The following is a 13,450-nucleotide window of genomic DNA, read 5'->3' as shown; positions in this document are numbered from 1 at the left end:
CTCACCTGCAGGAGTAATACCTTGGGAAAGCTCTGGGTCAGCAAGGAACGAGTGGCTGTGCGAGGGCTCCTCACAGCACCGCTCTCTCGCGTCCTCTCTCGTCCTGTGCACCGAGCACTGTGGAGTGTAACTGTAACTTGTAACTGCCAACACCTCTGCCAGAGCGTGTCACCAAGGGCCCTTGGAATCCCTGTCCCGTTCCATTCCACGGTGACCATGCTGCACCGTGTCACCAAGGGCCCTTGGAATCCCTGTCCCGTTCCATTCCACGGTGACCATGCTGCACGGTGTCACCAAGGGCCCTTGGAATCCCTGTCCCGTTCCGTTCCATAGTGACCATGCTGCACCGTGTCACAAAGGGCCCTTGCACGCACTGCCACCTGCCCTGGGGCCACCCCCAGCCCCCCAGAGTGGCCCAGGGTGGAAGGAATGCCTTGCCCCAGGTGTGTCAGACAGCCAGAAAGGATCTTTAGGAAGGGCTCAGCCCATCAGCAAACGCTGCCCTGCTCTGCGGGCTCAGAGCAGCAGGAGCCCCCGCAGCTGCCGACGCAGCCGCGGCGGGAAGGGCACGGGGCCTCCACAGAAGCTGGCACGGCCTCCTCGGGACACGTCCCACATGGTGGCCATCCTAAGCACGGCCGTGGGACACAGACCGGGAACATGTGGACCAGGGCAGGAATGCTGCTCTGAGCCCTGGGGCCCGGGCAGCGCTGACAGCAGCAGGTGAGGCACAGTCCCCGCCCAAGCAGAGTTCCCCCAAGCCCTGGCAGCACCGGTGCCCGTCTCCTGCCCAGAAACCTGTGCCCCAAAAGGGCTTCTCTGCCAGAGGGCAGCCAAAGCTGGTGTGCACTGGGGGCTGTGCTCTGTCCTACAGGGGCTATTGGTAGCAGCACCTGGAGCAACTGGTGGCAACATTTGGTGCGTGTCAGATGTTGTTGCTCCTTCCCAGAATGATTTTTTCATGGAGGGGATTAGCAGTAGCACAGAAACACCAACAGCTACTGAACTTCACAGGACAAAGGGACTCCACCGAAACACTGCCGTGTTTCCTTGTGCTTTTGCGTCTTTCTTGCACTCTGAAAGAAAAAGAATTGGCCCAAGCCCTGCTATTCAAATCTCCAGCTGCTGTGTGTCTTCCTGTGGCAGCTCTCTGCAAACAAAACTGGCTGCCTGCTCAGCTGGGCAATGGACGGCCACAAACAGGGAGGGCCCTGGTGAACATCTCTTTGGTCTCATGGGGCAGCGAGGGCACAGGAGACAAAGACTGCTCCTCCCGAGTTCATGGGGCAACAGAGAGATTTTATTTCCCAAGCTCCCCCTTACACAGGGCATTTGAAAGACCAGGCCTGGAAGCTCTCATCGGTTTTAGCTCCACGCTCCTTCAGGTTCTGGCCTGTGAGGTGCCTGCAGTTTTGGGAGATATTTGATTGGTCAAGACCCCTGTCAATCATGGGAACACCTCACTCTCCTTTTCTTTATAAAATTCTGTGTATTGTTCTCTGTCACCCATCTGCAAGGGCCCTTTGCAAACATGGGGACAGAGGAGAGCGTGCATCTAATTTGCACTGGAACTGCAGCATTCCCCTCCAGGAACTGTTAGGGGAGAACTCAGGCCACAGGCATAATGCTTCTTGGTTACAAATTGAACTTATCTCTAAAAGCAGAAAGCTATTTAATCCTGAGCCCATTAAACACTTAGAGAAAAACCCAATTTTAAAAAACAACCTTTAAGCACTTGATCCCTTGGGGAAAAACCAAACTTCCAGAAAACAATCTGTAAACAGAAAAACTGTTTGCAAACTTGAGAAATAATTTGTAAACAAATCAAATCCATCTATGAACTGTCCATGAGGCAGGTGATCATTTGTAATGCTGTCTGTGGTTTCCAGTGTCCATATTTTAGGCAGCTGTATTGTACTGTTGTAGGATTTATTGTAAAACATGAGAACAGACTCAGAGGGGAGGAGGGTGTACCCTCAATCCAACCCCTTTCCCCTTTTTTCTTTGTATAAAAATAATAATAGGAACAGAACATGGACTTTGAATACTATTAACTTATGCAACGTTTCATCCACATTTACTGGAAAGGTTCAGGGCGAAGAACTTGATTGGGAGATGTTTTGATCAGGGCAAGGAACTTGGTTGGGAGACATTTTCTGTATTTATATTTTATCTAGTGCAAACCATATACTTTTTTCCCTTTGTTAGAAGTTAGAAATTTTGTTATTGACTTTAATAGCTGACTTTTCACTTTTAAAATTATGACAAGTGGCAGAATGTCAGTGAAAATCTCTGCAACTGCAATTTGCTTATGATAAATCAATGTTCTATGTGTACCTCAGTGGATATTCTTTGAATCATACCAGTTTATCTTAAAGCAATGCAAGAATAATTACTCGAATATTAAGAAAAGACATGTTAATGCACATACTAGGACTTCTTTAGGACAATGATTTACTAAAATATGAATATCAATCTAATATCGATATCCAACTGAGATGGACAAAAACTCTCTATGGGTTTAAAGTTAGAAAGTGTATGTTTATTGAGACAGCCGGGCAGTACCTGGGATAATTCCCTAATGCACACTGCAAAAATCACAGGTATTACAAAGCTTTTCTATTTACAGAAGTCTTGAATACACAAAATATGAATGCATATTCATATCCCTGTCACTTCCTCTGATTCGCTTCACATGCTGATTGGCAAAAAGGCAATTAAGCATGTGTAGTTCTGTCCCCTGAAATGAGTCTGGGGTCCATTTTGGGGAGGGGTTTCCAAAATGAGGAAGTAAAATAAGTCTTCCTCGTTCTGACCTTTCTGCCTTTCCCATGCACACGTGACAAATGAATCCTTGCCGTTTTCCTGTGCTTAATGGATTCCTAAAGTATGGGAAGTCTGCAACTGTTTTTGTGTCCCTGAAATCTGTTTATCACATTCTGTTTCACATGATAAGCACAGCTACCCAAGCATAAAGCTGGCAAGCAATGAGTTAATAGATCCTGGATATCTTATCTAAGATCCAACTACTGTTAACTATGAACAAAGCCCATTTATCTACTTTCGATAAGTCAGCAACATCTAATTTAACTATCATCTTAACTTTCCTAAAATTCTTAATTCTTCAAAATTAATGTCTCACCGGGATTGGGGACAGGGAATGGGAATGGGGACAGGGAATGGGAATGGGGACAGGGAATGGGGAATGGGAATGGAGACAGGGACTGGGAGTGGTGACAGAGACAGGGAATGGGGACAGGGACCGGGAATGGGGACAGGGAATAGGACTGGGACAGGGACAGGGACAGGGACAGGGAATACGGTACAAGGATCAAGAATGGGGTCCGGATTGGGATGGGAGCAGGACGGGAACGGGACGGGGGGACACGGGAACAGGCAGGGGCAAGGGGAGTATGGAAGGGGAGTAAGGAATGGGGCAGCCGCTGCAGGTGGACGAGGCGTTGGGATGGGGCACATGGAGACAGTTCCAGGGCAGGGGATCCTTGACCAGCTGCCCAGAACCTCCACCAGGGTCTCCCAGGGCAACTGGAGCCGCTCAGCCTGGGGTGCCCAAAGCCCTGAGCAACTCCCAGGTCCCTCCCAGGAACCCCCAAGTCCTTCAAACCCAGCATCCCCCATATCCCCTGCAAGACCCCCCCCCTCCATGTCCCTATCCTTGTCTTAGCTCAACATCTTTATTTTTGCCTGCTTTTAAGAGTTTTGAAAGGGCAAAGAGAAATGAAAAGAAAATCCAGGCCACGGGGAGCCAGGAGGATGTGGAGCCCCTCCAGCCGGGTGTCTTCCCAACATGGATCAGCAGCACCACGGGTCACCAGGGCTCTGCCCACTGGGGCTCACTGGGGATCATCCAGCACGGATCCTCCCATGGGGGATGGAGCTGGAGCAGCGCACGGAGCTCTTCCCACACTGGGGCACTCGCAGGGCTGCCCTTCGTCTATGCCGGGCCAGGGGGACAGGCCGTGCCCCCTGTCCCCTGCTGCTGGGCCAGGGGTGTTATGGACAAATTCAATTGGGGAGGCTAATTATAGATAAATCAATTAACAAGAATTTATTAAGCAAGTGGTATTAAGCAAATGAACAGTGCTGGGCGGCTGGGGAGCCTCTGCTCTGCCACGGCGCACCTTCCCCCTTTTACCTTTTTGTTTTTATAGTCCCTTTTTATTTCCTGTTGACGCATTTTCTCTCGATGCACTCTGCGTCGGTGCAATTGGTTCCTGGGGGGTCTTTTGTTCTGCCCTTGGTGGTCATAGGAATGAAGGCTCCTCCTCTTCCTTGCAGATTGTCCTTGGCCTAAAAGTTAACTTGTATATAATTAGTTACACAGTCTTCTATGCTAATTGCATTCCCTACTCAGTTCAGATTCTTATCTCCTATATCGCTCGTTTTGATGAGCAAAACAATTTTTATTTATTACAATTCCCCCTTTTTCTCTTTACCAATTTGTTCATTAAAACGCTTTAACTCTTGGTAGCTTAAGACCAGGGTTTCATCTACTTCTAAGTCCCTGGGCAATGTTTCCTACCTATCTCTAATAAGTGTTAGATGAGCTGCCTCTAATCTTCCTTTTACAATGTCTATGATTTTATTAAAAATGTAAGGTCTGAAAGTTAAACTTAGTAACAACAATATTACGGGACCTGCAATCTCCCTTATACAGAATTTCTCCTTGAGTGCCATACCCCGGAGTTTTGCACCCCTCAGGGTACCATGAGGTCTTTAAAAATTTACCTGGATGGGTGACAGCCAAGGCGGTTGCTATGGTTTCACAGCCCCAATACCCACACAGATATTCCCCGGGATAATGACAATATCCCCTCCAAGGATTGGAACTAGGACGCCAATAGGTAGCCCGGAGTTCAGGTTTACTCCATCTCCACATAGAGTCTGCCAAGTCTTTGTTAGTAACAAAAAAAATGGGAGCTACAGTGGTGGCATTATGCTTAACAACTTTCCCTTGGTCTATTTTGGTCAGAGTCCAATTAAATGGCTGGTGTGCATAGTCCCCTTGACCAGGCCAGGTACAACATATAACTAATATGCACAGAATTTGCTAGCAAGGGTGGAGTCCAAACTGCCCCAGGGTTTGATTATCATTATCTCCCCATTCCCAGTGTTTGTTTTGACATGTTATTGCCGGGCTCACCTTTACCCTTGGGAGATCAGTATCCTTGAGGCAGTTCTTGAAATACTTTGAATTGTCCCAGTCTGAGGGCTCTTTCCTCCACCGCTTCTTATCCCTCTGCCTCACTCGCCGACTCGGTTGCTCCAAGCCGCGAGGCGCACCATCTTCTCGGAGCAAGGATATTCTTCAAGAGGACCCAAACTCTGTTTTTGCTGCCTCTTTTTGAATGATTTCCAGTTTTTATCCTTCACTTGTGGTGAGTCACACTGAATCCCAGGTAAAGTTTTCCAGCAATTCCCTTTTATAATTTGAACAATTAAGGGAATTGGTTCATTGGAGTGGAAACAACAATTTTCAGGTCTGGCCCCCTTAGTAAACACCTCCCATCACTCTTGGGATTCCCTTGGTAGGGTCCCGTTCTCTTCTCCAATCCTTAGGACTGACTCTGTCAGTTCTCTTTCTAACTGATAACACCCTTAACAAATACCCCTAGGAGGAGTGCCTCTGTAACTATGGACCCACCACCGTTCCTGGCAAATTTTACAAATATAGCATACAAAAGGGTAACAATCACAATCCTTATTTGTACAATATACTCTAAAATCATTAGTTATAGGATATCCATAGTCCAATATCTCACTCTACCAGCTGGTTCGTACAATTTTTACTGAGTCCATTCAGTCCATTTAAATGTGACCTTAAGGTCCCCGGGCTGGCTGGTTATTCTCCAGGGCTCTTGGGCAGCAGCAGGAATCGCTCCCTTTATTTGGCTCGCATGGGTCCACCCCTCCTCGGCAGTTCTGACTGCAGATTCTGTAGTGAGTAAAACAACATAGGGGGCTCCCCAGTTTGGGGTTAGTGAGGTTTCTTTCTAGGTTTCTTATTAAAACCTTATCACCTGGATTTATATTGTGGATTGCTAGGTCTAAAGGAGGTTGTTGCACTAGTAACCCAGCTCTTCTAAGGCCTTCCTGAGCCTTCATAAGTTGCATGACATATTGGTTAATTTGTTGATTACTTATTTCAGGGTGATCTATAGGAGAATCCATGTCATAAGGCATCCCATAAAGCATTTCAAATGGAGAAATTCCAATATCGGTTCTGGGCTGAGTTCTTATATTTAACAAGGCTAAAGGTAAACATTTTACCCAAGATAACTGTGTTTTATACATCAATTTAGTTAGTTGTTTCGTAATTTTCCCATTTACCCTTTTCACTTTACCTGAGCTTTGTGGATGCTGGGGAGTATGATATTGCCACTTTGTTCCTAGAGCTGTAACTACTTCTTTAATTATTTTGGAGGCAAAGTGTGGCCCTCTGTCTGAGTCTAGTACTTCTGCTAGTCTGTAGCAGGGGATTATCTCTTCTAATAGTATTTTTACTACTGTTTGTGTACTTGCCCTGGAGGTAGGGAATGCCTCTACAAAGTGAGTCAAGTGATCTATTATCACCAATAAGTGTTTATACCTTCCTACTTCAGGCAAATCAGTAAAATAGATTTGAATGTGGGAAAACGGTCTATGTGCCAATTCCCGCCCCCCCCATTTCCCAAACCACTCAGGATTTCTCACACCTGGGTCTACTCCTGGGTCAGGGGTCTCTTCAGCCCCGCTAGAAATCTCAGCCCTCATTCTAGAGAGACTGCAGACTGTATAGAGAAAGTTACCAGATTAAACACCAGGAAGATGGTCTCTTTAACAGTCAGGGGAAACGGAACATTCTCTAATAGGGAGCTAAGAGATTCTGAGGAGAAGAAGGAAAGCAAAGGCTGAAAAGCCTCGTCCCCTGCTTCCCCTCTAACAAACTGGCTGCACAACCATGACTATGAGCCATGCATTCCTGGAACAGACTTCAGCACCTTTATAAACCCTCTGCAAGCCATTACACCCATGCCCAGCCCGATGGATATTCTGGTTAGTGCCCTTCTACTGCAAAAACTACGTATTAGGGACAATACCAGAGCTATTCCTGAATAAGAAAATAAACCTAGGGACCATAGAGGGATTAAGATCTCAAAAAAATTTAGGGACCAGAAACACATACAGGCCTCCACTCTAAAAGACACTCTGAATTCAATCAACAAAGCCAGTAACTGCTCCATACTAACACAAAGTAATTGGAACCAAAATATGATTAGAATGGGGTTTGTTTTTTCACTCTCTCCAGCCACGAAATGGGCAGCAAAATATTTGTCCTCGTTTAGGGCAAATCTGGGGAAAAACCTCTGGAAGGAGCCCCCAGAAAACAATCCCCCACAGCCCCTCCCCACCCACCTGAATCAGGAAGAATTTTCTCTGAGAGAAGTGGAAAATAACCTGTTTATTTAACAAACAAAACCCTTCCCAGCACTAAAAAAATTAACAACACCAGATGACAACAAAACTCTTTCACCACTCTGCAGAGATGACAAATCCAGAAAGTCTCTCCTGGGAGTGGTCGCCCGGGTCTGGGCGCTGGGGATTGCTCTGGGCACTGGGGATGGCTGCTGCAGATCACAGAGCGCAGGCTCTCGGTGCTTCTCAGTGTTTAGAGGGTCCCAGTCCAGAGCAGGTTGGATGGTATTCAGGAAAGGGAAAGGGAAAAGAAACAGTCCAGGGAAAGAATTGGACTGCTTAGCTAAACTAATTTAAAAAGCAAAGGCAAAAGCAAAAGCAAGCAAAAAAGCAAAGCAAAGCAAGCAAAAGCCAGCAAGCAAAAGAAAGCAAGTCAGTCAACACTGGCCTCTTCTAGACAGCAGACCATGGGGGCAGGTGAGCCGGCCGATAACAAGGCAAAACAAACCTTCACTTTCTGAGTCAGTTCTGAGAGCACAGAACATAATATCAAACATAAACAGAACACACGATTGGAGATACAAACACCATAATGTCACCCTTGGACATTCCACCCCTTACCTCCATATCTTCAACATCATGTAAAAACTCCATCAAGTAAAAACTTCCATCTTTCACTTACTCATACATATTTCCTTCTATTTCACTTGCTCAAACCTTTGAGCCTTACACATTTCCTTCTGTCTCATGTCTGTGTGTTTTTGTGTACAGACACTGGCAGTAAAATCCAGCAAATAGTGATATTTGCACGAGTCTCACCCCACAGTCAGATCCCCCTGAGGTACACATCGTGTTGCTCCATCTCTCTGCATTATCCACCATGTACAACCTGGTCCCTGAGCAAAGACAATCCCACAAATGGGTTTTTCTTACTTGAGGCAGAATTGATCCACACTGATTTCCCTAACAAACCTCTGACATGTGCCACTGGGACTTTATCTCCATCTACTATATTCAGGGGCTCAGACTGGGCAGGACCTGCTCAATTGGTGGAACCTCGGCTGTTAACTAACCAGGTGGCCTTTGCTAAATGCTGCTCCCAATTTTTGAAAGAACCCCCACCCAATGCTTTTAAGATTGTTTTTAACAGTCCATTGTGCCTCTCCACTTTGCCTGCAGCTGGTGCATGGTTTGGGATGTGGTACGCCCACTCAATGCCATGTTCCCTAGCCCAGGTGTTGATAAGGCTGTTCTTGAAATGAGTCCCATTGTCTGACTCAATCCTCTCAGGGGTACCATGCCTCCAAAGGACCTGCTTCTCAAGGCCCAGGATGGTGTTACGGGCTATAGCATGAGACACAGGGTAGCTTTCCAACCATCCAGTGGTGGCTTCTACCATGGTCAGCACGTAGCGCTTGCCTTGGCGTGTCTGGGGCAGTGTGATATAGTCAATCTGCCAGGCCTCCCCATACTTGTCCTTGGACCACCGCCCACCATACCACAGAGGATTCACCCGCTTGGCCTGTTTGATGGCAGCACACGTCTCACAGTCATGGATAACCTGGGAAACACTGTCCATGGTTAGAGCCACCCCTCGGTCTCGTGCCCGCTTGTAGGTGGCATCTCTGCCCTGATGGCCTGAGGTATCATGGGCCCATCGAGCCAGGGACAACTCCCCCTTATGGTGCCAGTCTAAGTCTATCTTTGACACCTCTATTCCTGCTGCCTGATCTACCTGCTCATTGTTTTGGTGCTCCTCATTAGCCTGACTTTTGGGGACATGGGCATCTACATGATGGACTTTCACTGTTAGTTTATCCACCCGAGAGGCAATGTCTTTCCATATATCAGCAGCCCAGATTGGTTTTCCTCTATGTTGCCAGTTGGCCTTTCTCCACCTTCCCAGCCAGATCCACAGAGCATTGGCTACCATCCACGAATCAGTACAAAGGTAGAGCTTTGGCCACTTCTCCCTTTCAGCAATGTCTAGAGCCAGCTGAACGGCCTTGAGCTCAGCAAGTTGGCTCGATTCACTTTCTCCTTCAGTAGCTTGTGCAACTTGGCGTGTGGTGCTCCATACGGCTGCTTTCCACTTCCGGTTCATCCCTAAGATGCGACAGGAACCGTCAGTGAAAAGAGCGTAGCAGGTCTCCTCTGCTGGTAGTTGGTTGTATGGTGGAGCTTCTTCAGCCTGTGTCACTTCTCCCTGCTCTTTTTTGTTAGTGAGGCCAAAGTTTTCACTTTCCGTCCAGTCTGTAATTATCTCCAAAATCCCAGGGTGATTCGGGTTTCCAATACGGCATGCTGTGTGATGAGGGCAATCCACTCGCTCCATGTGGCGTCAGTGGCATGGTGGGTGGAGGGAACCTTTGCTTTGAACATCCACCCCAGCACCGGCAGTCAGGGTGCCAGGAGGAGTTGTGCTTCTGTGCCAATTACCTCCGAGGCAGCTTGAACTCCTTCATAGGAAGCCAAGATTCCCTTCTCTGTTGGGATGTAGCTGGCTTCAGACCATCTGTAACTTTGGATCCAGAATCCCAATGGTGGGCCTCGAATCTGCCCAGGCACCTTCTGCCAAAGGCTCCAGGACAGACCATTGTTCCCAGATGCAGAGTAGAGCACATTCCTCAACTCTGGTCCTGTGCTGACTGGGCCAAGGGCCACAGCATGAGCGATCTCCTGCTTGATCTGGGTGAAGGCTTGTTGCTGCTCAAGGCCCCAGTGGAAATCATTCTTCTTTCGGGTAACCAGATAAAGAGGGCTCACAATCTGGCTATACTCGGGAATATGCATTCTCCAGAAACCTATGGCACCTAGGAAAGCTTGTGTTTCCTTTTTGCTGGTTGGTGGGGACATAGCCCTGATCTTGTTGATGACCTCAGTGGGAATCTGGTGCCATCCGTCATGCCATTTCAGTCCCAGGAACTGGATCTCTTCAGCAGGTCCATTGACTTTGCTTTTCTTGATGGCGAAGCTTCTAGTAGTATCTGGATGATCTTCTCACCTGTCTCAAACACTTCCATTGCCGTGTTCCCTCACACAATGATGCCATTTATGTACTGCAGGTGTTCTGGAGCCTCACCCTTTTCCAGTGCAGCCTGGATCAGTCCATGGCAGATGGTGGGGCTCTGCTTCCACACCTGGAGCAGTCAGTTCCAGGAGTACTGCACACCCTTCCGGGTGAAAGGAAACTGAGGCCTGCATTCTACTGCCAGAGGAATGGAGAAAAATGCATTAGCAATGTCAGCAGGGGTGTACCACTTTGCTGCCTTGGACTCCAGCTCATACTGGAGTTCCAGCATGTCCAGCACAGCAGCGCTCAGCGGTGGAGTCACTTCATTCAAGCCACAATAATCCACAGTCAATCTCCATTCTCCATCAGACATGTGCACAGGCCAGATGGGGCTGTGGAAGGGTGAGTGGGCCTTACTGACCACCCCTTGGCTCTCCAGCTCACAGATCATTCTGTGGATGGGGATCAAAGCACCTTGATTTGTCTGATACTGCCGGTTGTGCACTGTTGAGGTGGCAATTGGTACTCATTGCTCTTCCACCCTCAGGAGTCCTACTGCAGATGGGTTCTCAGACAGTCCAGGCAAGGTGTTCAATTGCTTAATGTCCTCTGCCTCTGCAGCAGCTATGCCAAAAGCCCACCTGAGTCCCTTTGGGTCTCTGTAACATCCGTTCTGGAGGAAGTCTATGCCCAGAACACACGGGGCCTCTGGGCCGGTCACAATGGATGTTTCTGCTGCTCATTCCCAGCCAGGCTCACCTCAGCTCCCAACAGGGTCAATTGCTGCGATCCCCCCGTCACCCCGGCAATGGAAACAGGTTCTGCCCCACATGTCCCGATGGCATTGGGGTACACTGCGCACCAGTGTCACCTAAGGCTTCAAATTTCTGTGGCTCTGATGTGCCAGGCCATTGGATCCACACCATCCAGAAGATCCAGTTTTCCAGTGCTTCTCCCTGGCTAGAGACAGGGCCCCTCTAACCCTGGTTATTGTTTCTTTCCTAGGCATACATGGTAGAGGTATTTTAAAGGTGATCTGACAAATCATACTCAGCAGCTCGGTCATGGGAGGCTGAGGCTACCTTCACTTTACTGGAATTCCCTCGGTCAGTGCTTCCCTCCTTGAGCTGACACACCCACGCTGCCAGGACAGAAATGGGTTTCCCATCCCACCTTCCCATGTCTTCCCCATGGTCACGCAGAAAGAGCCCCAGGCCAGCCCGTGGGGCGTACCCTCTCTCTCTGGCTGGGGAACGTTGGGCTCTGACTTTGGGGCCTGTGACTCACACTGGGGCAAATGTGGGAACTGTTCCTCCTCACCTCCTCCCTCATCTCCCTCATCTCCTCTTTGAGTTCCTTGCCCACAGCAGAGCCATGAGCCTGCACTGGGCCATGGATCATACTCTCACAATTTCTCAGCTGTTGGCAGCAGAGCCCACTGTCTCTCGGCTGTTATCAGCATTAATCATGGCAATGAAGGTGGTGTACTGAGATGGCCCCAGCCTTGCCAGACTCAACAGCATTTTCCCTGTGCCCCTGACCTTGTCGGGGTCATTATCATGCTGTCCATCCCTCCCAAAGAGTACCTCCAATGCTGCCATTTCCTTCAGCTGTTGGTCCCTTCCTCAAGGGTTTTCCATCATGTTCTGTGCTGGTGCTCCTGCATTCTCACCCTGTGAACAAACCTCTCTCTGGCACTCATTAAAATCCACTCCCAGAGGGAAAGGGACCCTGGCTCCCTTACAAAAATCTGATTCATACCTGAGCCGTGGGTCAAGGGTCCCATATTCCTTGCCTCACCACCATCCAGCTGGACACCTGTACCCATGAGGTCTCAGACTTGAAGCAGTCAGGTTGTATAAGCCTCACGTCTCTGACGTACAATGTCCTTGTGCAGGTTACGGAGACTTTTGTACATCAGGGACTTGGTGATGATCGCAACCTCTGGTTCCCCTGTGGGTTGTGAGGGCCTTCCCTTATCTGGGTGCTCTGATTCCATCTTAGACCTCCTTGTTTCTACAGGGGCGACTGCTGCTGGCTGTGGCTGCCTTTGTGGCTCAGCTGGAACCTGGACAGTTCTAACATCTGTGGGTTCCACTGCTGCCCCATCAGACTCTCCTTTTTCGAGGCAGGGGGAGGGCTTCTCACCAGCTGGGGAAATGCACTCCTTCAGCATCTCCTGCATCTCCCTCAGCAGACCCCCACCCAGTCTGGGTGGTTCATATCTGGGGTGGCTGTGGGGCAGGGTCAGGCTCTGGGGCAGCAGCATCCCTGGTCTCTGGGGCCGTGTCAGGTTCTGGGCTGGGTGTCAGGGTGGTTATCCAGGTTAATCTTCCCTTGTCTCTCAGTGCCAAATAGAACAGGGCTAACAGCAACACAGCCCCTGTATGATATCATTGGTATTTGGAGTGGATCTGAGCCCTTCACAAACTGGTGGGGCAGCCCCAAAGAGATGGTTAAAGGCTTGGGAGAAAATTTCCCCCGGTGTCATTTCCTCACAGTAGGTGCCATTATTAAAGTAACCCCAAAAGCACACAGTTAGTGTGTGATAGCTGTGAATCCATGTGCCTGCTTCCCAGAGGAAGTTAAAGATCCTGAATTCTTCCCCTTATTCACCCATAAAACAAACCAGAGAACAGCCACAGCAGCCTTGGCTGTAGGAGCCGTGTTTAGATCAGGGCCTGCAAATGGAGAAATGCAGCCACGGTTCCGTGCCACCCAAACCAGGGCAGGCTGGAGCACAGGGTGCCGCTTAATGAGGTTTCTGTAGCAGCACACAAAAATCAAAAATTGGATTACTCAAGAACTGTTATTCCCTTTTTTGTTTCTTTGCCTTCGAGCTACACTTTGGGTGCCAAAATCTGTCTTGGTTTGCAAAGACAGGAGTCTGCTAAGGAAGGCAGGAGCCTCCCTGAAACGGGGAAAAAAATAAATGTAGAACCCCCTCCCTGTAAATTGCTATAAATTTGAAGTTAAGGGCGACTCTCAGGCAAAAATATGGGAGCAGGAAAAACAGTTCTT

General features: G+C 48.7%; 1 protein-coding gene across 1 annotated transcript in view; it reads right to left on the bottom strand.

The window, feature by feature from the left end:
- The window catches only part of LOC146765039 (uncharacterized), a 30,899-nt gene that overhangs the window by 5,496 nt on the left and 11,953 nt on the right, over nt 1-13,450 (bottom strand). The gene's annotated exons all lie outside the window — the stretch shown is intronic.

The sequence above is a fragment of the Lonchura striata genome, chromosome 29 (genome assembly GCF_050655825.1).
Source record: "Lonchura striata isolate lonStrDom1 chromosome 29, ASM5065582v1, whole genome shotgun sequence".
NCBI lineage: Eukaryota > Metazoa > Chordata > Aves > Passeriformes > Estrildidae > Lonchura > Lonchura striata.
This window is presented reverse-complemented; position numbering and strand designations above follow the sequence as displayed.